Genomic DNA, 27,739 nt, shown 5'->3' with positions numbered 1-27,739 from the left:
GAGAATGGAACCTGTATCAGAATGTCCTGGAAGGCTTATTGCTAGAGGCCACCTCCCAGAGTTTCTGATTCAGTAAGTCTGGACCAGTTGGAGAATCTGCATTTCTAACAAGCTTCCAGGTGCTGCTGTTGGTCCAGGGAACGCACTTTGAGAACTGCTGCTCTAGAGCAATGTCTCTCAAACTGGGTCCCTGACTGAGACTCTAAGAATGTTAAAAAACTATACCTTGGGATAGTTTTAATCAGGTATGGTTAGGTGACAGACAGGGAGACAACTACTCACAGTTCTCAAGAGGAGGAGGCATGTTATATGGGGAACAGGGTTGGTTAGGAGGCAGAAAGAGTGAGGGGAAATCATGGGCAAAAGCCTTGATTGTGGCTTTTTGCAGGAAGGGAAGGGCAAGGCAAGGTCAGCAGTTTAGGATTGGCTAGTTTGAATACTTTCAGTGGCCTCTGGGCTCTAGAGGTAGTCTACCATGCCTGGCTCTGGGGTAATTTAGGGCAGGCTTGGTGTGTTTAAGAGTTAAATAAGAGAGGTGGTTGGAGGTCTGGGCTATGAATTGGTTAGTTTGCATATGAAAGGTGGGCTGGCAGGCACGTTGTTTGCTATCTCTACGAATTAGCTAGCCCTGAGAGGGGCAATCTCTCCAGGATTAGCAGGGCCCCAAGATGTCAAATTATTATAAAATATGGAAAATTTTAAAAAACTCTTCAATACAAAGAGGAATGATCTATTCTGTTTTTTATGGTAATGATAATCTTCATTTTTTCATACTGATTGTAAAGACCAAATCCTTTTCTGGAGATAATTCCCAATTTAAAGAGAGTTTCATAAAATGAGACTTTAGTTTTTGAAGTCATTGTCTCTAAAACTGGGGACCAAGGACCTTCAGAAATCTAAAAAATATATCCTTACGGATCCAAGAGAATTTTTTTAAACATTAAAAGGTCTTCATATTTAACTCAACTTTGAGAAACATATTGTATTGGTATTCACATTAATCTGTAATAACACTCCTCTTTAGTCGATGAACAGCAAGCGTTACCTTTTTATTGTTTTTGAAAAGTGAACTTTTCTAAAACAATATATAGGGCATCAGAAGTATTAAAAAGTCATCAGGTCATTCTCCCTACCAAGTCATCCTTTTGTCTTCTGTTTACTCATAAAATGTTTTATAAACCCACAATATGATGTCTAAGTGTATGTGTGTACACATTTACACAAAGGGTTTCACTAAGATATTCTGAAATATTACTTTCAGGAATGGTTATGTAGGTCACTCAACTGATTTAAGAGCCAAATCATTTTATCTGTGTGTTGGGAGTGAGGGGGTGTCTTTCACTGTGTCTCCGTGGCAAGACAAATGGGGGAAAAGTCCACTTTTCTCTGAGGAGAATCTGGTCTACTACAAAGATAAAAGTAGCATCATTTTTATCAGTCCGATACACACTGCTACTGCTCAATGAGAAGGTGGCTATTTATAAAGGTGGCATTCTGCATCAGCTGCCGCGCATTTGAGGAGTTTTCTGGAAAAAAAAATCACAGTTCCTTCCAAACTTTATTCGGGTCATTGAAGCTGAGGTTTCAGTGATACTTGAAATCTTTTCTGGGGTGAAAAGTATATAGAATTCCCCAACAGAACCATAATAAAGTCTGGAAATTACTTCTGGCTGGAGTAGAGTTTTCATGAGGGACTTAAAAAGCCTTAAGTGTATACTTAGCTGGCTATAAGGGAAGCCATGCGCACCCCAGCAAAATAGAGCGATACACAATGAAGCATTTCATGGTCCACAAACTGTCCCTTACTAATTTGGATAACTGGAGCACAGAGTTTATTTTTCCTTATTTTATTTATTTTTGTTTTGCTGAAAACCTGTGGCCTACTGAGGCACATCTACCCCACCTTTAGCATTCTGTTATTTTTCCAGGTTTTCTCATGTTTCTTCTCAAACCCTTTCTCTGACCCTTGCCTGTGTTCTTGCCATTTCTTCCTTCTCTTATTATTGATGAGCAAATAATTAGATAGATATTTAATCATATTGGCTAAATATCTACTAATATTTCCTAACTTACATGGGTAGGGAACAAAGAAGCATAACACACAGTCCCCGAGCATAAATTTGAATCGTTTACTACTAGGTACAGACTCTCCTTTTTCAATCCCCATGAAGTCTGCCTTTCTAAAGATAGCAATCATTAGTAAAAGCATCAGCCAGTAGCTTGCCTGGGGCAACCCTGCAAGGTGGAAAACCTGCAAGGACTGGGTCTGGTGACAGAAAGTAGAGAAAGACAGGAGGGTCACAGAGGCCATAGGGTTGCGTTCCCAGAAGGAAGTTCTAGAATCAGGAGCACAGAGGGTCATTCAGAAATGAAGGAAGTATTTTCCTTTGCTCACAGCTGAAAATGGAATAGAACTAGAGAGAATTTACAGCGATAGAGTCAGCTATTCAGCTATTATGGTTTAGGAAATAAAATGGGGGAAAGGAAATTAGATTTATTGAAATCGTACAATGTACTAAACTCAATGCTTTACGTACATCATGTCATTTAACCCTTTTAACAATCCTTTGGGCTAGCTATTATTATTGCCATTTCATAATTGAGGAAATGATTCGACGTCATATGTTAGAAAATGGTGGAGACAGGGTTTGCATCAAGGTCTTTCTGACTGCAGGGCCCACGCACTTTCCATCCTATTTTGTTGATGACCCAGTTTGAGACAGATGGAAACCTGCTGTAGGTATACGTGTCTGCCTCACAAGCCAGAGACTGTGCTCTTACATCAACTTGCATATCACCTTTCGGAGAAGTTGTGTGTGCATGAATTTTTTATTGTTATTATTGTTGTTCTGTTTCTGGAAGAAAATGTCTTTAAAATTTCAAATCACACATGACTCCATTTCCTGATATACACTGTCACCATGATTTCTTTTATGAAAATATTGAATACAGGCTCTGGAAATAAGAAAGACTTTCTACACATGCACTGTGGAATAATGCTTAAGCTAAAAAAAGAAAGAAAGGTGACCTTATTAACCTACTTCCTTTCACATAAAATTCCCGCAAACTGTCAGCATCCCACAGGATTCCACCCACCTAGCAAATCCTAGTGCAATACTTTGAACAAAGACATCTATCTCAATAACATCCCAAGCAGTTATTGAAACCACCTTAGGGATACAGGCATTCTTGACCAGCTCTGTACAGTTGACCCCTGAACAACACGGTCTTGAACTACACAGGTCCACTTATAGGAGGATTTTTTTCAACTAAACACGGATAGAAATTACAGTACTTGCAGGATTTGAAACCTGTGTCTACTGAGGGCCAACTTGTCACATGTACAGGTTTTGCAGGGCTGACTGTGGGACTTAAGTATGTGCAGATTTGGGTAATAAATGGGGGTGGAGGGTGGTCCTGGAACCAATCCCCTGCATAAACCAAGGGACCACTGTAATTAGATATAAAACTGTGAAAGTCTTCTAGCACAGAGGTGGAGAATCTTCCACCTTCTGTTGCAGGACCACACGTGGGTAATGTGCACATCTTTTCTTTCAGTAGATAAATGAGATGTATAGAAATGGCATACACATGCTGCCACCCACTCAGGCTGCACCAATGAGAGATACCTGGGAAGGATACCGCCTCTTTCTTCCCAACCCAGAAGCAGTCTTAGCTTTTCTTCATGCTAGGCACCTATTCACTGTAGTGGTGACTTAATATGAAATCCATTTGCCATTCATGTTATAAAAACATTCTTTCTGGAAAAAATCATATGGACATAAATCAAATGTATGCTACGGTTGTCTTTTAGAACCACGCTAAGCTCCATCTAACTGATAAAACCTTCCTTTTTAGGACCTCAACCACTCCAAACCTCCTGTAATGCATACCATCTAAGCCTTCAATTGACATGTATTATAGGCTGCTTGGGTTTTTATTCATTATCTTAGGTTTATAGCCCCCCCTCACCAGTGGGGCCACATTTCATCATACCTCTCTATTATGATGTCATATGCAGTGGTCCCCAGCCTTTTTGACACCGGAGACTGGTTTCATGGAAGACAATTTTTCCACGGATGAGGGGGAGGGGACTGGGGCGGCAGAGCCGTGCTGGTCCACGCCTGGGGGTTGGGGACTGCAGTCCTATAGTGTGCTTTGCTTATGGAAGGTGCTCGGAAGTGCACGTGATTATGTTAAGATAATGTTTGAAGGTGAGCATTTGGAAGTACGAGTAATAAAAGGACTAAGATGGTGCAGATGGCCCAGTATTGATCTGGGTCACCATTACTGGAGAACAACTTAGGATCTGCTCTTACTGCTTATGAGTCAGCAGCATCACTTTGCACAGGAAAGGAAAAATATTCTAACAGAATGTGCAATTTTATTCTACATAAACCACAGTCTCATCCAGAGGAAAAGGGAGGGAGACAGGCCCATGACTCCTCTATCAGTTGCTTTGTGTTAGAGAACAAGAAGGTCACCCAAGCTTGACAGGACCTCTCTAAGACAGCTAGGCTCATGGATCTCTGAGGTGGAAGGAAATATGTAAAGCTGCTCTTTCTTTGTGGCTTACTTCAAATTTTCCTCTGCTCTGTCAGATGCGTCAGAAGCCTGGATTAGAGATCTCAGCTGTTGGACCCTCTGCCCGGAGCAGGGTGTCCTATCCTCTCCATCTGTCCATGAGGCTTCCTAATCATCCTCTGTTACCCCCTCAGTTTCTTAGCCTGTGCTTAGCAGTTTTAGGTAAGAGCTTGTTTTGCCAGTATCTTTGGCAATAAAAAGAGGCATATTTATCATATGTACTCATACATATCCTATATCATACATATGTATATATGTGTGTATTTATTTCTTCAAATTACAATCTATTTTATACTCTTTTGGGAGGGACACTATTTTTGTTAATTGACAAATAATAATTGTGTATGTTTATGGAGTACAATGTATTTATTGAGTACAATGTGATGTTGTGATCTATGTATACATTATAGAAAGATTCAGTCAAGCTAATTAACATATCCATCACCTCATCACTTTATACACAGCAATTCTTCCTCCTCAAGCAGTACCCCCACAGCAATTCTACACTACACATAGGGTCATTTCAAAGTTCTACGAGGGAGAAGAAGGGACTCCAATGAGTGATTATGAATAAATATGGTTCTTGAAAACCTTGTCTACTTCATGTAATATGTTTTTCTTCCTTTGATTATTGAAACAAAATTTTAAAATACAGACAAAGTATGGAGAATAATGTAACAAACACTCAAGTATACAAAACACATAACTAAATTTTGTCATTTGCTTCTGATGTTTTAAAATACACGTAAAAAAAATTACAGATAAAGTGGAAGGTGCCTTTGTATGCCTTCTCCAGAGCCATTTACCTGTCTTCTTTCACCATCTTGAATTTTGTGGGTGTCTTTCCAGTTTATGTTCTTACAATTTCATCATATGTGTATTCATTGTATGTTTTGTATATATTTATACATGTGTTTACATAAAATGGTATCATACCATACACATAATTTTACAACTTACTTTTTCTTTTATTTTTATTTTTATTTTTATTTTTATTTTTTGTTTGTTTTTCAGCTCATTAAGGGGGTACAAAAGATCAGGCTATATACATTGCCCATGCCTCCCCATCCCCCCGAGTCTGAGCTTTAGTTGTGTCCATTCCCTAGACAGTGCACATCACTCTCATCATATAGGTGTGCACTCCTCCCCTCCCCCCACCCCATCCCCCCCAGAGAGAACTTCAAACGTGTCCATTCCCCAGGCAGTGCGCATCGCACTCATCAAGTAGGTATACACCCATCCCTTCCACCCAGCCCCGACCTCTGTCCAATACCCAATTGGTGTGAATCCCAAATGTGCACTCAGGGAAACCAGTTTGCTGGTGAGTACATGTGGTGCTTGTTTTTCCATTCTTGGGATACTTCACTTAATAGAATGGGTTCCAGCTCACTCCAGGAGAACCAAAGAGATGCCATATCGCCATCATTTCTAATAGCTGAGTAATATTCCATGGTATACATATACCACATTTTGCTAATCCATTCATGAATCGATGGGCATTTGGGTTGTTTCCACATCTTTGCGATTGTGAATTGTGCTGCTATAAACATTCGGGTGCAGGTGTCTTTTTTATAGAATGACTTTTGTTCTTCTGGGTAGATGCCCAGTAATGGGATTGCTGGATCGAATGGTAGGTCTACTTCATTTCAACATATTCTGGCATATTTTTGGAAGAGTTGGTTCATTTACAACAGCTGTATAGTACTTCATTATATGAATATATTCCAATTTGATGAACATTAAGTTGATACTAGTTTTTGCGATTACAATAATCCTGAAATATATAACACATTTCCTTGAATACATGAATGAAAATTTCTCTAGGATGCCTTAGAGTGGAATTGGTAGATATTTATAGTTTCAACTTCGTTAGCAGTAGTAGTGTCAAATTACACTTGCACCAATTTATACTCCCATTAGCAGTGTTTTGAGTGTCCTAGTTTTCCAGATATCCATCAACATTTGATATTTTCTGACTTTTTATTTTTATTGATCTGATAGGTGTGAAATAGAATCCATTTTTGTCTTCATTTGCATTTTCCTGATTACTTGTGAGGTTGAGCCTCTTTTTATATTTATTGGCTATTTGTTTGCCCTTTTCCATGAATTGCTTGCTCATATCATTTACCCATTTTTTTCTGATTTGTTTGTCTATTTCTAATCGATATATAGAGGATCTTTATGTATTCTAGATACCAATCATGTGATAGTTATATGCATTGCAAATGTAGTCTCCCAAGTGGCTGTTCAACTTTTAATGTCATTTGTGATGTATTTTTTATACAGAAGTTTTAAATTTTAATGTAGTCCAATTTATCAATATTTCCCTTTGTGACTTGTGCTGTTTATGACCTATGCTGAGTACATAAAGATATTCTTCTAAATTTTTTCTAATAGTTTCAAAGTTCTGATTTCCACAGTCAGATACATCCATTTGAAATTTATTTTTTGCCAATGGTAAGAGGTAAGAATATATTGTTTTCTACATAGGAAAAATAAAATGTCCTCATAGTACTTATTTTATAGTTTAGAATTTCCCCAATGATTTGTAAGGCAATTTCTGTATTAATTCTCATATATCAAATCTGTTTATGGGCTCTCTATTCTATCAATCTATTTGTTTGTTCTTATGCTAATCTTATTCTGTTTTAATCACTATAACTTTATATAATTCTTTCTTTATTTATTTTTTATAGACAGGGTCTCATTCTGTCTGGAGTGCAGTGGTGGCATCATAACTCACTGTAACCTTGGACTCTTGGGCTAAAGTGATTTTCCTGCCTCAGCCTCCTGAGTAGCTAGGACTACAGGTGTGTGCCACTGCACCCGGCTAATTTTTTTTTTAATTTTTTGTACAGATGTGGTCTCAAACTCCTAGCCTCAAGCAATTCTCCTACCTCAGCCTCCCAAAATGCTGGGATTACTGTACATGGCTGTTATGGTTCATTTACTTTATTCCCTTTTATTGCTGAGTAGTATACCATTGTACAGATATACCATATTTTGTTTATCCAATCACCAGTTGGTGGACGTTTAGGTTGTTTCCAGTTTTAGGCTGTTATGGATAATGCTGCTATGAACATTTACATACAAGTCTTTAAGCGGACATGGCTTTCCATTTCTCCTGGGTTGGTACCTAGGAATGGAGTTGCTGGGTTATATGGTAATTGTATGTGTAACTTTTTAAGAAATTGTCAAACTGTTTCCCAAAGTAGTTGTACCACTTTATGTTCCCATTGACTATGTATGAGAGTATGAGATTTTTCACATCCTTGCCAACACCTTGTGTTGTCAATCTTTTTGATCATAGCCTTTCTAGTGGGTATGGAGTGATGTCACATTATGGTTTTAATTTTCATTTTAATTTGTATTTCCCTGATGACTAATAATGTTGTGCATCTTTTCATGTGCCCATGAGACATCTGTATATAATCTTTGGTGAAGTGTCTGTTAAAATCTTTGCCCATTTTTATTGGATTATTTATCTCTTATTCTTGAGGGAGAACTGTTCTTCCAATTTAAGGGAGACAATATTGTATAGTGGTTTACAATATATTCTTTGGCATCAAATGTATTTAAATATACCAGGTAACCAGAAATTTTCCCTCCCTAACTGCCTCTCCTACCCACACCATCCTTTAAGATCTGATATTTTCACATAGGGCATCTGGTAACTCCATTCACAGAGATCTATTTTTACCTCTAATTCACAACTGAGAGAAACTTTAGGTCTGATCAATTTACAAATTCCAAGATCTGGGAAAAGATAAGGATTCCCTTTTTTGAGGGGGTTGGTATAGGATCCTGGGGTAACAACAAGACAGTGGAGAATCCCACTCAATTCCCACAGTTCTGTGGATCTTACAAGGACTCTGTACTAAAGTCAGGAGCAGGGTTTGGGCTGGCTTTGGGTTGTGGGAGAGGTCAGACATAATCAAGGTCCATTGTAGAATGGGTGATATGGAAGTGGAGGAGGAGGGGAAGCTTCCAAGACTGAAAAGGACAGGTTTTTTTTAAAGATTTCTTAAAGTCATTTAAAAACAAAAACAACAAAAAAGCTATGGTGGAACTATAAAAGTTCTTGACAAATTTTCTGGTCAGTTTGAACCCTTTTAGATGGGTCATGTGGCTGGTGTTACTCATTCACAGGAGCACAGGAAGTCTGTAATTCAAACAGCTATGTACTTAATGCCTAGAATTTTTGAATCTTTTCAGCACTTTGCTAAATGCCATTAACACTAAGCTACAGAAGTTCTCTTTGTCTTTTTATTTTATTTTATTTATTTATTTATTTATTTTTTGAGACAGAGTCTCGCTCTGTTGCCTGGGCTAGAGTGCCATGGCATTAGCCTAGCTCACAGCAACCTCAAACTCCTGGGCTCAAGCAATCCTGCCTCAGCCTCCCGTGTAGCTGGGACTACAGGCATGCGCCACCATGCCCGGCTAATTTTTTTTCTATATATTTTTAATTGTCCAGCTAATTTCTTTCTATTTTTAGTAGAGATGGGGGTCTCACTCTTGCTCAGGCTGGTCTTGAACTCCTGACCTTGAGCGATCCTCCCACCTCGGGCTCCCAGAGTGCTAGGATTACAGGCGTGAGCCACCATGCCCGGCCCTCTTTGTCTTCTTGACATCAGCATTCAAAGGAAACTCTAAAACATATTACAAATATAATGTATTTCATTTTCTTGCTTCTTGAGACATGCATTTTCCCATTCTGAAACTGGTATACATTTTTCAATCAACCTATTCATTTAATGAGATAGTGGTCATTATTTCTGTGAAAAATCTCTTATTAAATCAAGAGTGTATATTATAAAAGAGTTAAGAGCATGAACTAGGGTCAAACAGAAGTACATTTGAATTCTTGCTTCATCATCTATTAATACTAGTTCTGTGACCTTGAGCCAGATACTTTATTTTTCTAAGCCTCAGTTTTCTCATTTGCGAAATGAGGATGATAAAGCCTACTTTGTAGGATTTTGTGAATTAAATGAGATAATGTACACCAGATAGGAGTGAATGATAAATTAATATGAACTATTGTCACAATATACTCCTTTTTCCTTCCTACTTTAGCCTTAGATGACAACTATGATCCAGTTTATTCTCCAGAAATCAGGTAAAGGGGAAAGTTATCAAACTATGAGTACATATTGAAGGTCTTTTATGTATTCAGCACCATACTATGCATTTTGAGGAAAGTTACAGAATCGTGGTTTGATCTCTGCCCTCTGGGAGCTTATAACTTAGTTGAGGACAAAGATAAACTCCAATAAATGATTAAAAATATGCTCTTTTATAACTGTTATATAATTTAGTATCTAATTATGTAAATCAGAATAAAACTGACTTAATGCTCCTTGCAAGAAGGGACTTTGGTTCATGGAAATAACGTGGATTCTAGAGTCAGACTAGAGTTCAAATCCTGATTCTACCACTTACTGGTGTAACTCTGGAAAAATCTGAGCCTCCATTCTCTTTTTGGCAAAATGCCTATGTTACAGGGTTGCTATGGGAAGTAAATGTAAAGTCCATGGTCTCTAGTTGGTACTTAATAGGTAGTAGCAATTATTTGATACATCTTTGTTCCCTCCATATCATAGCACCTAACTCAGCAATCTGCATAAAAATATGTAATCAGCAAATGTTTACTGAGCTGAAAAATTAGCATTTGTTCTACATTTTCTTCTTCAGGCTGCTTTATTGACTGCTATAATATGTGGCCTCATGGTGATCATCCAGGTGAAGTAAATTGGTGGACAATTTGTGAGCTGTCATATTTTCAGAACCCATCTATGGTTTGGAAAAGATTCATGAATTCAAATTAACTGAAAGGTCATTGTCTTCACTATCTCACTGATGAATATTCTAGCAGTCAATTCTAGCAGGAAACGGTGTAAATTTCCTCCTTGATCTTTACTGTGCTGCATGTGTGTTATCTTATGCCAAATACTCCACACAAGCAAGTGTATTGCTTTCCATATTAAATGTTCTTGAGAAAAACTACAAATTACAAAGTTAATTAGTGAGTTTTCCCATGAAGCAGATCACTTTCTGGTTACTCTGTCAGGGAAACATTTGATGAATCAAAAAGAGCCTCCTTGTGAACTAAAAAGTATCCCAGGCTAAAACTTGCACTAATTAGAGCTAGGAGGGCTTTCTTAATTCATTTCACAAACTTGTGTAAATTCCCACTGTGTGCAAGGAATTGTGCTATGGGCTATGGAGTTAAAATGATATATAAGAGTTATTCTCTATTTTCAAAGGATATTATACCAAAGAAATGCACAAAAATAACTATGATATAGGCAATATATTAGGAGAGGCTGCTATGGTTTTGGTATGGTTTGTCCTCACCAAATCTCATGTTGAAATCTGATTCCCAGTGTGGTGGTGTTGGGAGGTGGGGTCTTGTGTGCGGTGTTTGAATCATAGGAGCGGATCCCTCATGAATGGCTTGATGTCTTTCTCAAGATAGTGAGTGAGTTCTCACTCTGGTGACACTGGATTTGTTTTCCTGGGAATGGATTAGTTCCCATGAGAATAGCTTATTACAAAGCCAGGATGCCCTTCAGGTTCTCTCTCTTCACATATGTCTGCCTCCTCTTTGACCTCCTGTGCCATGTTTTTATCTGGCACGTGGCCCTCACCAAAAGCCGAATAGATGCCAGCACCATGCTTCTCATACTTTCCAGCCTGCAGAACCATGAGCTAAATGAACCTCTTTCTCTCTACACACACACACAGACACACACACACACACACACACACACACACAGACACACACATAAAAAAAACCCAGTTTCAGGTATTCTGTATAGCAACACAAAATGGACTAAGACAGAGGCACAAAGTGCTCTGGGGACATCAATGTTGGAAAAATTACTTTCTGTCGGAGAAACTATGAAAACTCCAGGAGGAAATGCAACCTAGATTCAATTCCTGATACAAACTGAGATCTCCTCAAGCTCTATTGGCTATTGAAGATAGTAAGTCTTATCTAAACTTAAATCTGCCTTAGGTGGAATTATTGGTACTTTAGTGACTTTGCAAACAAAGCTTATCCCCAGCTCTGACACAACAACTTCAGCAAACATCAACTTTCCTTTCAGCTTCCCCTTTACTTCCCTTCCACAGGCTGGCACTCTTTAGTAGACCAACTCTGAATATACCAGCCTACTTGGTTCCTGATTAAAGTCAAATTCTGTTATGTGGAGCTTGTATTTTCTAAGGGTATCATGTTATGATTTGTCTCTATTCCTGACAATCTATTTTGCTTCATAAAAATATCAAATTTATCAATAAAACAAATTTCAAAAAGAAAACACACATACATGTTGCTTTAAACGATAAATATTTATGAAACATGTAAAACCAAGCACTTATAAAAGCTACATTTTATTAATAATAAATGCTCTTTTGGAGGATTTTTCTGGAATAGGTAAGTTAAAGCTTCTTAAAATGAATGTTTAATGAAGTTTGGATTGAAGACCCCTTCTTCTTATTTCCTAGTAAATCCCCCCTCTAGTAAGCATAGACATTCATAATTAGGGTCATCTGTCTCAAATTTTTTTCTCTGCTGATTTGTTGTGGATAAATGCTTCTAAAACCTCTGAAAGGCAAATGCTAGTGGGAGGCAGTTTCCATGGTGACTTCAGAGTTTGTATTGTTGCTTTTAGACATCATAAATATGGGGATTGCTTTTGCTTGTCACTATGCAGATCTTACTCATGGTAAGAAAGGTTGTAGAGTAGAAGGTGAGAAGGGTGTGGCCAGCCAAATGGTCTGGAGATCCCATGGTGTTCATATAGAATCTTTGGGTCTCTCATGTTTGTGTGTCTAACTGTATTATTGGATGCTGAGTCTGATCTTGAGTGGACATGCAACTCAGATACCCAGAAAAGCATACCAGAGAGATACACAGGCAGCATACACAAATGGAGTGGGGGAAGGGTTTGTCATAAGTGAAAGAAAGTTGGTGATTAACTTAATAAAGCAGAAAATACATTACTTGTTTTCTGGACAAACTCATTCTGTCTCTAAGCAAAAGTATTTTAGTGTTTAGTGTAAGAGGAGGAAGAAGCTATTGCTTTTCTCAAAGTGAAATTCAGATTCATTTCCCTTTACCATCATAATGGACATATTTATAAAGCATTAATATTGAAAGAATGAGAGACTGTATGTTACACAATATCTGTAGTAACTTCATTTACATTATGACAAGGCCTTCCAGATAATATGCCTTTATGGAATTTAAATCTCTCTTTTTTCCTTGAAATATTGCCTGGTAACTTGTGCAGAAAAGAATTTACCCTTGCCCAAAGAGAGGTCTACCCTTCGCCTCTAACTCCTGAGACTGTCTGATAAAAGTGTTTTTATATATCTGGGGGTTGTGGAGCCACATCAGACCATTTAATAACGTGATCTATGGTGGGGGCTATGGGTCATACAGTACCAGCTTGACCTCTAGAGGGGCTGGAGACTGAGTTCAGCCACATGTTTGTACAACCAGGTCCATGTGACTGAGCCCCTATAAAAACACTGGACACTAAGGCTCACGTGAGCTTCTGTGGTTGGCAATCCTCTGTGTGTATTGACACATTGTTGTCAGGAAAGTTAGTACTCTCCACAATTCCACTGAGAAAGGATAACTGGAAGCCCCACGTGTGGAAATCTCCTGAACTCTGCCCCATGTATCTCTTCCCTTGCCTGACTTTAATTTGTATCCCTTAACTGTAAGTAGAGATGAGTATAACTGCTTTCAGTGAGTTCTGTGAGTCCTATTAGCTAATTATCAAACCTAAGGGTGGTCTTGGGGACCCTTGAACTTGCAATTGGTGTCAGAAGTGAGGCTGGTCTTGGGGACTGTTCCCTAACTTTGCCCAACTTTAGCTAAACTAGAACACTAAAACATGGGGAAATTGGTGAAGTCCCCTCCTTCCACAGGTTAGGTTCCCCAGGAAACAGATTTTGAGACCCTGAGATATGTGTGCAGGTGGTCTATAGGGAAATGCTCTAGGAACAGCCCCTATGAGGGAGCAAAAGAACCCGGATTAGACAGAGGGAGGGGGGTTGAACTGTGATGCAGTCATGACAGGAGGTCTCAGCCAATCCTATAGAAATTTCTGGATCTGGGATGGCCATTTAGAGTTGTCATGAACTGAGGCAGATGAACTAAGCCTTCATACAAACCCTTTCCATTCTCTTCACCCCCAACCAATAATTAGATGGTGGGTTATACCCAGTAAGTATGTGTGATCTCTGGGGAGGCAGCAACCATTAACTGAGGGAAAGTCCTGGGGAGGGACTCAGCTGTGAGTCAGCAGCAGCCAACACTCCTAGCAGCTGGGAAAATTAGTACCAGACATAAAGAGAAGATCTGGATGTTGCACCAGATTATCCGCTACACCTCCCTTTTTAATTTTCTCTGAGTTCTACTGTGTGACTTTCAGGGACAGGGCCAACTTGGCTGACTCTCTTTGTGAGATGAAGGTCATAAAACATCATATATGTGAGTGTCTTATTTGGAAAACCTTGTGTAAACAAGGTATGTCTCTACAAAATGAAATACTTGAGGAGAGACTATTCAATTTACCTCTCCACCCTTACCTGGCAGAGAGGAAAGAGATGATGGAAGTCTTGTGGGAGCAAGGACACAGAAACATAAAGTGATAAACACAAATTCCAGCTGAAGCATGTTCATTAATGAATATGAGACATCACTGAAACTGTCATGTGTGTTTGTGGAGAAAATTGTTTGCAATTTTAGAAAAGTTCAAGTGTAGCAGATGTTGTCAGTGCCAGTGCCCTACCCATAGCTCTTCTGTCCATGCTGGAGATTACCCCCAGAAAGTTCCCTACATACAGTTTCCTGTGTCTCTCCACCTGAGAGTGTCCTCTTACCACTTTCACCATCACTTGAGGTAGTCTGGAAGCACTACAGTGTTAATGCCTCAGGAGTGTCCCTCAATTGATGTGGGATGGAAGTCTGGGGTACATACCCCAGCTTCCTTCCCCCAACAGACGGGTTTTTATAAAGTATGTCCTAAACCTACCCCGTCCAGTATAGCACCCACTAAGCCACCTGTGGCTATTGAGTGCTTGAACTATAGCTAGCCTTATTTGAGATATGCTATATTAATCTAAAACACACACCATATTTCAAAGGTTTAGTATGAAAAAAGAATATAAACTATCTCATTGATTTTTTTTTTTTTTTTTTTTTTGAGACAGAGACTCACTCTGTTGCCCGGGCTAGAGTGCCGTGGCATCAGCCTCGCTCACAGCAACCTCAAACTCCTGGGCTCAAGCCATCCTTCTGCCTCAGCCTCCCAAGTAGCTGGGACTACAGGCATGTGCCACCATGCCTGGCTAATTTTTATATATATATTTTTTAGCTGTCCATATAATTTCTTTCTATTTTTAGTAGAGACGGGGTCTCGCTCTTGCTCAGCCTGGTCTCGAACGCCTGAGCTCAAACCATCCTCCTGCCTCGGCCTCCCAGAGTGCTAGGATTACAGGCGTGAGCCCCCGAGCCCAGCCCTCATTGATATTTTTAATGCTGATTACATGTTGAAATAATATTTTGGTGACATTGTGAGAAATGAAATATATTATCATTAATTTCACCTATTCCTTTTTAATTTTTTAGTACGGCTAGAAAGTTTAACTAGAAAATTTTAAATTACATACGGGGCTTGCATTTTATTTCTATTGGATAGCACTTTTCTAAACAGTCTCTCAGAAAATCCCCAGAAGGATTGAAATTCAGTTACTCAGAGGCGTAACCAGCTCAGTACCAAATCCTTTGTTGGTTTCCTCCTTTCCCTGTCTTAATTCTTAACTCTCTCATTGTGCTTCCTGGGATCACTTCTCAAATGAACTACCTATGCCCAAACCCTTGATTCAGAGTCTGTTTTGCATGGGAGGGTGGGATTGAGGGCCAAACTGAAGACATCAAGTGAGCTACTATTTTATGACCTGTACCCAGAAGATTCTTGGTGTTACTAGAGTTATGATCCCTTGCTCCCTCCTCCCATCAAAATCCTCTTTTGACTCCCAAATGCACATAGGATAAAGTCTATACAACTTGGCATTGCGTATGAGACCACATACCATCTGCCCTCATCTTGAAACTCAGAGTCTTGCTACACTGCACATCTTTTGTATCTCTTTGCTCTTATACATCTTTTTTTATAAGCCTGAAATTTACTTTTCCTTTTTTTCCCTCTGCCTTTTCTGCCAAACCTTACTCAAATTTCAAAGCCCCGCTTAATATCAATAGATATTCCCCAGAGTATCTAACCTCTTAGTATCTTATTTCTTGGTAATCCCACAACTCCCTCATCCATGTATTAAAGCATACCAAGTCATATTATAATTACCAGTTTTTGTCTATCTCCTACATTCTACTTACTATGTGTGCCTAAGAACAATCTGTCCAGTAGCAAGCAGGGTTCCTGGCACATAAAAGTTGCTTAATGAAATGTTGACTGAAGAGTCTGATGGGCCATACAACAGACTTTTCAAAGGTTTCCATTTAGGAAGCCCTAATTGAAAGGGATGTGGGCTGCAGGAGGAGTGCATAGCATGGGAGTATTCACTACAACATAAACTCATGCTAATCTCAAAACTCCACATGAATTTTGCATTTTACCCTATAATCTATCCCTGTGTTCTAGTATACAGAAATGTTTTAAATTGACACTAGCGAAACAAAACACAAAAATTCTTTCCAATTTGTCTCATCTAATGGGCAAGATGCTGTTGAATTGAGTTTATTAATTCCAAAAACAATTGTGCTGAACTGAAGTGAGGAGCAATTACCTGGAAGATTCAGCATTAGGCAAATCTTTGCAGGGACTAGACAGCCACAGTATGTTGAGAGCCCAGATGGACATGAGAACTTTGTCTGTTTGAAACTTTGTTATGTTGGAAATTTTTCTAAGTGTATTTGCTTGCTAACAGACTAGCAGGGTTTTATTTTTATTTTTTAAAAATGAATTTTGTTTCTTATGAAATATTTAATATACCCAAAAGAACATGTGTAACTTACATATAAGGTATAAAGCTTAAAAAATCACCTCCATGTCCAACACCTAATTAAAGAGAAAGAACACTGCCAGTCCCTTTGTAACCTCCCATGTTTCCTCCCCAATCTTATCTGTGTCCTCGTCTCTCCCTGCAAGAGGAGTGAATTTTTTAAAGTTTTTACTTTTATGTTTATCAGTCCCATGTTTTTTCTTTCCCATTTCAGTTTTATTATACATATCATTAAACAATATGCTGTTTAATTTTTTTTATGTTTATATACATTTAGGGACTGATCCAGATTTTGTGGATCCTGAATCTTATATAATTTGGGAAGCCTTCTTTAAGCAAAATAATGCAAATTAGTAATACGAAAGTAGATATGGGAATGTATATTATTGTAGAGAAAATTCTCACAGCCACTATAATGGCACAGGACAAGAGGAAAATTGTGATGGAAGAGAAATCAGAGTGGAAAGAGAGAGTGGTCTTAATAGATTGTGGTTAATCAAATTTTTTTCTTTTATGGATCCTGCTTTTGGTGTTGTATTTAAAAACTCATCTCCAGTCCCAAGTTAATGCAGATTTCCTCCTATGTTTTTTCTAAAGATGTTATAACTTTACATTTTACATTTAGGTCTATGATTCATTTTTAGTTAATTTTTGTATAAATTGTGAGATAAGTGTCAAGGTTAATTTTTTTATATGGACGTCCAATTGTTCCAGTACCATTTAGTGAAAAGACTGTCCTTTAATTACCTTAGCACTTTTGTCAAATATCAGTTGGTTCTTTGCGTGAGTCTATTTCTGGGCTCTCTATTCTATTTCATTGATCTATCTATCTGTCTATCCTTTTACCAATACCACACTGTCTTGATTACTGTAGATCTACAGTAAGGGTTGAAATGAGGTAGTGCGAGTTCTACAGTTTTGCTCTTCTTTTTCAGAATTCTTTAGGTATTCTAGTTCATTTGTCTTTCCTTATAAATTTTAGAACCAGTTTGTTGATGCCCACAGAATAGTTTGCAGTGTGTTTGTTAGGATTACATTGAATTTATGGATCAATTAAGGATATTTGACATGACAATATTGATTCAACCATTCCATGAACATGATATATCTCTTCACTAATTTATATCTTCTTTGATTTCTTCCATTAGTTTTTTGACGTTTTTGTTTGTTTGCCTGCTTTTAGTTTTCAGCATATAGATACTACACATATTTTATTAGATTTATTTCTAAGTACTTCATTTTTTTGGTTGCTATTGTAAATGGTATTATTTTTTAATCTCAAATTCCAATTGTTCTTTTCTGGTATTTAGAAATATGTCTGACTTTTGTATATTGCCCTTTTAATCTGTGTTTTTACTAAGTACATTTGTGTTCTAGGAGCTTTTTAATGGATTTTAAAGATTTTCTGCATGGATAATTATGTCATCTTCAAATAGAGACGGTTTTGTTTCTTTCTTTCTGTGTGTCCTTTATTTCTTTTTCTTACCTTATTGCACCAGCTAGACCTTCTGGTATGTAGTTGAATAGGAGTGGTGAGAGAGCATGCCCTTTCTTGCATTGTTCTCTAGTTCCTAGCTCCTTGTTGCCATGTGCCTATCTTAGGGGGAAAGAATCTAGTCCCTTGATATTAAGTATAATGTTGGCTGTAGATATTTAATAAGCTATGGAAGTAACCTTCCATTCTTAATTTGCTGGGAATTTTTTTCATCATGAATGAATGGATATTGAATTTTGTCAGATACATTTTCTACATCTATTAGGATGATTATATGGTTTTTCTTAGCCTGGTAATATGATGGATTACATTGATTTCTGAATATCAAATCAGCCTTGCATTCCAAGGATAAATCCACTTGGCCATGATGTATTATCCTTTTTATATATTGCTGAGTTTGATTACTAATATTTTGTTAGGAATTGTTGTGCCTATTTTTATTAGGGATGTTGGACTATAGCTTTCCTTTCTTATAAAATGTTTATGTTGTTTTGGTTATTAGGGTAATGCCGGCCCCATCAAATGAATTGGAAAATATACACTTCTCTTCTATTTTCAGGAAGAGATTGTGTAGAATATGATTGTTTCTTCCTTAAATAGTTGGTAGCGTTTGCCAATGAAATCATCTGGGCCTGGTCATCCCTTTCTTGGAAGATTTTTAACTATAAAATCAATTTCTTTAATAGATATAGGACTCTTCATGTTATATATTTATCTTCAGTAATATTTTATAGTTTATGGCTTTCAAGGAATTAATCCATTTTATCTAAGTTGTTTAATTTATGGGCATAGAGACATTCTTAATATTCTCTTATTATCTTTTTAATGTCTGTGTAGTCTCTAGTGATATTCCCCTCTTTCATTCCTGATATTGATAATTTGTGCCTTTTCTTGGTCAGCCTCACTAGAAGTTTATCAATTTTATTGTTCTTTTCAAAGAAACAGCTTTTAGTTTCATTGTTTTTCTTTATTGTTTTTTCTGTTTTCAATTTAAATTATTTCATTATTTTTTATATTTAATTATTCATTCAATTTCATAAACTTCCCCAACAAACACTATCTCCTTTTTTTTTTATTTGAGACAGAGTCTCAATCTGTTGCCGGGGCTAGAGTGCCATGGCGTCAGCCTCGCTCACAGCAACCTCAAACTCTTGGGCTTAAGCGATCCTCCTGCCTCAGCCTCCTGAGTAGCTGGGACTACAGGCATGCGCCACCATGCCCGGCTAATTTTTTCTATATATTTTTAGTTCTCCAGATAATTTCTTTCTATTTTTTAGTAGAGACGGGGTCTCACTCTTGCTCAGGCTGGTCTCGAACTCCTGAGCTCAAACGATCCTCCTGCCTCGGCCTCCCAGAGTGCTAGGATTACAGGCGTGAGCCACCATGCCTGGCCAAGACTATCTCCTTGACTAAATTTCACTCAGGATCCTCTGAGCCCTGTTCTCAACTACACCTTGAACTTTGGGCCTCTAAACTATTAATATATGTCTTTGCAGAACATAGTTTTAGCAAGAATCCTGCTAAGCCAGTTTAGTGAGAATCCCTTGGTATCTGATAACCCTCAATATCTGGTCAAATTCCTTATCCACTGCCATCCCCAGGTGATGTCTGATCACCCTGGCCTGCCTTCAGCAAGAATCCAGTTAGGTCAGTTTAGCAAGAACTGCCCTATCCTTTTAGTAATTTTTCATTCGCTGACCTTCTACCTTGCTCACTTTTCCTTATTATATTTAGAATCAAGACCAGTTCTAAACTGAGATCTCCTTTCCCTTATTGCAATAGTCCTGAATAAAATCTGCTTTTACCTCTTTTGTTTCTTTGTTTGATTGTTTTTGTTTTAGAGGCAGGGTCTCACTCTGTTGCCCTGGCTAGAGTGCAGTGGCATCACCATAGCTCACTGCAGCCTCCAACTCCTGGGCTCAAGCCATTCTCCTGTCCTGGCCTCCCAAAGTGCTAGGATGATGGGAGTGAGCCACTGCACCCAGCCTGCTTTTACCTCTTTAACTACTGTCCAGCTCTGGTTCTCTTTTAACAGCACTGTTTTGGCTACATCCCACAGATTTTGATGTTGTGTCTTCATTTTTATTCAGTTCAAAATATTTTTAAATCTCTCCAATAAGTTTCCAGTTATCTTTTTGTTAAGGATTTCTATTTTAATTCCATTATGGTCTGAGAACATACAATGTATGAATTCTATTATTTTCAATTTGTTAAGGTTTGTTTTATAGCCCAGAGTATGGTTTTTTCTTGGTGAATATTCTATGTGCATTTGAACAGAAGGTGTATTTTACTGCTGTTGCTTGGTATGTTCTTTACATGTCAATTAGGTCTAATTAATAGTGTTGCTTGGGTCTTCTACAGCCTGGCTATCTCTCTTCCTCTACATGTCTCCTTCTTTAATACCAGACAGTTTAAATTTCTGTCCCTGGGCCTGAGGGATATCTTGTAAATTGTTAAATTGACACCGAATATCAAGGACATGAAAGTTGCTTCCTTGACCTCAGAACAAGCCCACCTTAAAGAGGCTCTGGGAAACCTGCTGGCTCATCACTGCTTCTTGCACTATGTTAATCAGTGCCTTACATGCGCTGGGTACACTGCAAATGTTTGCTGAATTTGGTTGCTTGGTGAAAGTGTCCCTCTTAAGGTTAGTGTCCTAATCTGGTAAGAAATGTGAATTTGTTACTTTATTACAACTGATTTGTGGTATTTAAAAAATACAGATAAGAATACATGCAAAATGTCAAGATCCTTTTATAGAGTGGGGTGCCAGCCAGTTTTTTCTTTCTTCTTTCTACAGCTGGAACTGCCCAACAAAATTTGTTTCCAGATTAAGCCAGCAATAGATTCAGCATTATTGATTGATGGTAACTTTCTGAGACTTTGGTTTTCCAACATCATATTATAAAATGTGGTGCTTTTCTGCTGAAACCAAGAAACCACTGCTCTGGTTGCCCTGAAAGTCATTACAGCAATAACTTCTTACTTAGCCCAGTTCATTATTAAAATGTCCTGAATGTAATGGCAGTAGGAACAAATAGTCTCTCATGCCTTAAAATCCAGGCAATACATATACCACATTTTGCTAATCCATTCATGAATCGATGGGCATTTGGGTTGTTTCCACATCTTTGCGATTGTGAATTGTGCTGCTATAAACATTCGGGTGCAGGTGTCTTTTTTATAGAATGACTTTTGTTATGTATACCATGGAATATTACTCAGCTATTAGAAATGATGGCGATATGGCATCTCTTTGGTTCTCCTGGAGTGAGCTGGAACCCATTCTATTAAGTGAAATATCCCAAGAATGGAAAAACAAGCACCACATGTACTCACCAGCAAACTGGTTTCCCTGAGTGCACATTTGGGATTCACACCAATTGGGTATTGGACAGAGGTCGGGGCTGGGTGGAAGGGATGGGTGTATACCTACTTGATGAGTGCGATGCGCACTGCCTGGGGAATGGACACGTTTGAAGTTCTCTCTGGGGGGGATGGGGTGGGGGGAGGGGAGGAGTGCACACCTATATGATGAGAGTGATGTGCACTGTCTAGGAAATGGACATAACTAAAGCTCAGACTCGGGGGGATGGGGAGGCATGGGCAATGTATATAGCCTGATCTTTTGTACCCCCTTAATGAGCTGAAAAACAAACAAACAAAAAAAAAATCCAGGCAAATCTGAAAACATCTGTGGGGAATTGGATGAACATAGCATAAGCATAATAGAAGGGATCTTCTTAGTTTTATTTAAAAAAAACTGGTTTACTGTAACAGTCAATCCAGGATCTAGTAACTTCTCAGCTTCTTCATCACCACTACCCAGATCCAAGTTGCTATGGTCTCTCACTTGAATTCCTGCAGCATTCTAACCAGTTTCTTCATTCCACCCCTTGCCCCCTACCCCTTACAGTTTATTCTCCACACAGAAGCCAGATAATTTGATAATACCAGTCTTCTGTTCAAAACCCTCCAGTGGTTTCCCATCTCACTCAGAGTAAAATCGAGAGTTTTCATTATGGTCCTCAAAGGACTACATGGTCTAATCACCTGATAACTCTTAGACCTCATCTCCTACCATTGTCTCCCTCAAACTCTTCATTCCAGACTCACTGGCATTTTTGCCAGTCCTTGAACTCATCATACATGTTCCTACCTCAGGACCTTTGCACATGCAGTTCTCTCTATCAGGAAAATTCTTCTCTCAGATACCCACTTGTTTCATTCTTCATTTTCTTTAGATGTTTGTTAAAAGCTTTCTGTATCAAAAAGTCCTCTCCTTTCTGATAACAAAAGAATATTACACTAAAACTAAAAACATTATACTCCTTACCATACTTGTTTCTGTATCTACATCAAGTACTTGTCACCACCTGGTTATATATATTTATATTTATACTTAAGTTTTGTTTATTTGTATATTGTCTTTCTCCCCTAACTAGAATGTCAGTTCGAAAGGGCAGGGACTTTGATTTGCTGTCTGCTGTATCTCTCTCTGTCTCTTTCCTTTTCTTTTCTTTTTTTTCTGAGACGACGTCTTGCTGTGTTGCCTGGGCTAGAGTGCAGTGGCATCATCACAGCTCACTGCAACCTTAAACTCCTGGGCTCAAGCGATCCTCCAGCCTTAGCCTCCCAAGTAGCTGGAACTACAGGCATGCACCACCACACACAGCTAATTTTTCTATTCTTTGTATAGACGAGATCTCACTCTTGCTCAGGCTGGTCTCCAACTCTTGAGTTCTAGCAATCCTCCCGCCTCTACCTCCCAGAGTGCTAGGATTACAGGTGTGAGCCACCAGACCAGCTTGTCTGTTGTATCTTTAGTACTGCACCTGGGACATGGTAAGGTCTTGACAAATACTTGTTAAATGATTGGCTCCAGGCATAACTATTCTTGCCTAACAGGAGTAGCCTTAGGCCCACATAAGCAAGCACTGGGCTTTAACTTCCTTTGTGCTAATATCTAGTGACGTCTAGCATGGTCTTTCCATTTCTCCCCCAGATTGTGTAAGTTTTCAAGGGCAAGAATCAAGTCCTGAGTCACTGGCTGATGGGTGAGGGGTTAGGACTTTAGGGGAAGGGTGATCTTCTATATGTTACTGAGTGATGAAAAAGGAAACGTCATAATGGGCCTCTGCAGTCCTTTTCCATCTCATGTGATCCATATTTCTGCCCAACATGGTGGCAAAATAGGGGAATGTTACTAACATGTCTCATTAAAAAACACTGCTGGATTTCTAAGGCAAGAGAATTCCAGTGGCAAATTCTTGGTCATGTACTATCTTCCTTATTGTGTGATTTACAAGCAAGTCCATCTGGCAACTATTATTTCACCGCAAAGAAGAGTAGGTAAGAGAAAGTGGAAAAAGTTATTCAGGTAAGTTCTTTTTCTGAAGGCTTGATCAGAACATTTGGAAGGACGTGAAGGGTAGCTAAGCATTCTTTCATCTGCTGGCAACAATCAGGGTCTTTTTGGACTTTTTAACTGATCTGACCAAACCTTCAGAACAACTGGTACTGCTATTATACTAAGGAGGATATTCTACTAAGGAAAGTTGAGGAGTTAGGAAAAATCATATTGTTCCTCTCCAAGATATTTTGGTGACTGCAAATTTATATATCAACATACACAACATACAAAATAGAAGGTCTTCCCTCCATTTCTTACCAGACTAGGCCACTGGCAAGAAAGGTATAATGGTGGGGATATCCAGGAGGCTCACCTAATTTAAGGTCTCACTTATCACTATTGACTCATACCGCTGTAATGCTACAAGGGAAATCAATAGGTGTAGTGTTTCAATGTCTCTATTTAAAGAAAAAAGCCTGAAAACCATGGAGAGTTGTACAATAAAAAATAACTTGGTAAACTTACTCCCTGAATGCCCTGTTTGCACCAATGTTGTTAATGGGAACAGAGAAGCATTAAATAAGGACTTGCAGGTGTTGTCTCATGGGGTTGGTAATTAATTCACACACTAAAGCACTAACATACCTTTTCATGGGTAATTACAATACCAAATCACCAATGAAGCCTAGTAATATTTTAAATCTTTTAAGTTACTACCAGATGTGCAAACATTGGAATAATTCCTCTCAGTTTCTTACCAACAAATGCATGCTGTTTGTTTTATTAATTTCAATTGAATATTTTTAGTCCAAAATAAAAAAAAGTTGAGTAGCAATAAAATGGTATCCATAAAAATAAACCACTACTCATTTCACATTTGTAAGTTTGGTCAGCATAAAGCCTGGGTTACAAACCTCTCAGACTCAGAACTTCTCTGTTACACTGAACATCTGAAATTTAGCAGTGAAAAGACCCTAGGAAGAAAATACAGGGTTTTCACTTGAGAAAATTGCAAGATATGAAAAATGGCCTCTTAGTGGTGTTCCCCCATGTTGATTTCCCTTTGAGCTGGGGGAGCCATTTCCCAAGTCTGACGTTTCTTGCAATGAACATTTACCCAGCCTTTGGCCACCCAGGAAAGATCACTACCATCCTTTCCCTCTCCCACCCATTGAATTTTATGAGCCACAATCCAGTTAGGATAGAGTCCACTTGACATCATAGAGATGGACTTGAATACTTTGGATAAGTCTTACATAGCTGTTTCCAAAGTATTCATTATAACTCTTTACTGGGTCACAAAATCAACATTATTCATTAAACCATCATTAAAAAGTGAAATAAAATAGAAAATCCTAGAGTACATAGTATGCAGTAAGGATAACTATTATTTCAAGAATGTTTTGTGTATGTGTATTTCTCTATATACATACATACACACATATATGCATATAGACATACATGCATACAAATATGTATCTGCTTGGTCACCATACATTTAATGCATTTCTTCCTATGAATCAAAAGTTTAATATCATTGATCTAGAGTAGTTTTCCTCAAAGTGTGCTCTGGGATGCTTGTTTAAACCACATACATACCTAGGTATGCAGGTATGTAGATACATACATAGGTCCCATATCAGACCTTTTGAGCCGTCCAGTTGAACTGTGGTTCAAAGGAGTCTCAACTAATTTGAAAACTAACCCTTGTTAAAGTGCTAACTGGGAAGGGCTATATTCCAGAACAATTAAATCAGAGTCCCTGGAGGGTTCTTCACATGATTCCAATGTGCACAGAGGGTTGTGAATCACTGGGCTCCATAATGGTCTGTGGAAACAGATACTGGGAGTTACAAGTTTAAGTAGGAAAGAGAGAGTAGAATTTATATATGCCACTCATCTCATTCAATTTATGCCAGTGGATCTCAGACTTTAGTGTCCCTCACAATCACCTGGAGGACTTGTTAAAAGCTAGGTTGCTAGGCCCCACCCCCAGAGTTGGTAATTCAGTAGGTTTAAGGTGGGGCCCAAGAGTCTGTATATCTAACAAATTCCTACATGATGGTGATTCTGCCAGTCTGAGGACTGCATTTTGAGAACCATTGATTTATAGAAAGGACCAGCTGTATCTAGTGGAAAAGTGTATTTTAAGACATACTGTTATCCACAACCAAGTAGGATTTACTCCAGATATGGAGGGCTGGTTCAACATTTGAAAATTAGTGTAATCCATCACATCAACTGGCTAAAGAAAAAAAATTATATTATCATATCAACAGACACAGAAAAAGCATTTGACAAAATCCATTATCCATTTATGATAAAAACTCTCAAAAAACTTTCTAAGGCAGAAGTTTAGGTTGCTGATTTGAGATCTTTCTTCCTTTTTAACATAGGTGTTTACAGCTATAAATTTTCCTCTGAACAATATTTTGCTGCCCATGAGTTTCATGGGGTTTTTGTTTTTATTTTCATCCATATCAATATATTTTCTAATTTTACTTGTGTTTTCTTCTTTGACCCATTGGCTATTAAGGAGTATTTTTGTTTCACTTCCTCATATTTGTGAATTTCCCAACTTTTCTTCTGTTATTGATTTCTAATTTTTTCCCATTATGTTCAGAGAATGCACTTTGTATGATTTCAATCATTTAAAATGTATTAACACTTGTTTTACGGCCTAATATATGGTCTATCCTTGAAAATGTTCCATGTGCACTTGAGAAGAGTATATATTCTATCATCATTGGGTAGAGTGTTCTATGATGTCTGTCACGTCTAGCTGGTTTGTAGTGTTGTTAGATCTTTCACTTTCTTGCTAGCCTTCTGTCTAATTGTTCTATCCATCATTTAAAGTGGAGTATTCGAGTCTCCAACCGTTAATGTTGATTTGCCTATTTCTCCCTTCAATTCTGTCAGTTTTTACTTCATGTATTTTGAGGGTTCTGTTGTTAGGTGCATACATTTTTTATTTCAGCATATTATGGGAGTACAAAAGTTTAGGTTATGTTTATTGCCCTTGCCCTCCCGCCAGTCAGAGCTTCAAGTGTGTCCATCCTCCAGATAGATGGTGCGCATCACACTCATTATGTATGTATACACCCATCCCTCCCCCACCATCTGCCTGATGCCCAATAAATGTCATTCCTATATGTGCACTTAGGTGTTGATCAGTGAAACCAATTTGATGGTGAGTATGCATATAGGTTTATAATTATTATATCTTCCTGGTATGTTGACCCTTTTGCCATTATAATATATACTTCTTTTTTTCTACTAACAATTTTGTCTTAAAGTCTATTTTGTCTGATATTAGCATGGCCATTCCAGTTCTCTTTTGCTTACCATTTACATGGAATATCTTGTTTCATCATTTTATTTTATTTTATTTTATTTTTTTGAGACAGAGTCTCGCTCTGTTGCCGGGGCTAGAGTGCCATGGCGTCAAGTTCACAGCAACCTCAAACTCCTGGGCTCAAGCGATCCTCCTGCCTCAGCCTCCCGAGTAGCTGGGACTACAGGGATGTGCCACCATGCCCAGCTAATTTTTTTCTATATATATAATTTTAGCTGTCCAGATAATTTCTTTCTATTTTTAGTAGAGACGGGGTCTCACTCTTGCTCAGGCTGGTCTCGAACTCGTGACCTCGAGTGATCCTCCCACCTCAGCCTCCCAGAGTGCTAGGATTACAGGCGTGAGCCACCATGCCCGGCCCATCCTTTTATATTTAACCTATTTGTGTCTTCAAATCTAAAGTGTCTCTTGTATGCATTATAGTCGCATTATATTTTTTAAATCAATTCTAACAATTTTTGTGTTTTAATTGGAAAATTTAATCCATTTACTTATAATGTAAAGTAAGATTATGTCTGTCATTTTGTTATTTGTTTTCTTTGTCTTATGTTTTTTGTGTTCCTCAGTTTCTCCATTACTGCCTTCTTTTATGTTAAATAGAGATATTACATTGTGCCATTTAAATTCACTTGTCATTTCTTTTCCTATATATTTCTGTAATTTTTAGAGGTTACCCTGGGTGTTAACAATAACATCCTAATTCATGATAAGCCAGTTTAGATTAGTATCAACTTAATTTCAATAGTATATAAAATCTTTGCTCCTAAATAGCACCATCACATCCTCTTTTATGTTGTTATTGTCACAAATTACATCCTTATATATTGTGTGACAACCATCTTAGATTTATATATGTTACATGTTGTCTTTTGAATCACATAGGCAAAAAAAGTTTTGACAAAGAATA

Source organism: Eulemur rufifrons, chromosome 30, assembly GCF_041146395.1.
Source record: "Eulemur rufifrons isolate Redbay chromosome 30, OSU_ERuf_1, whole genome shotgun sequence".
In the NCBI taxonomy this organism is placed as follows: domain Eukaryota; kingdom Metazoa; phylum Chordata; class Mammalia; order Primates; family Lemuridae; genus Eulemur; species Eulemur rufifrons.
This window is presented reverse-complemented; position numbering follows the sequence as displayed.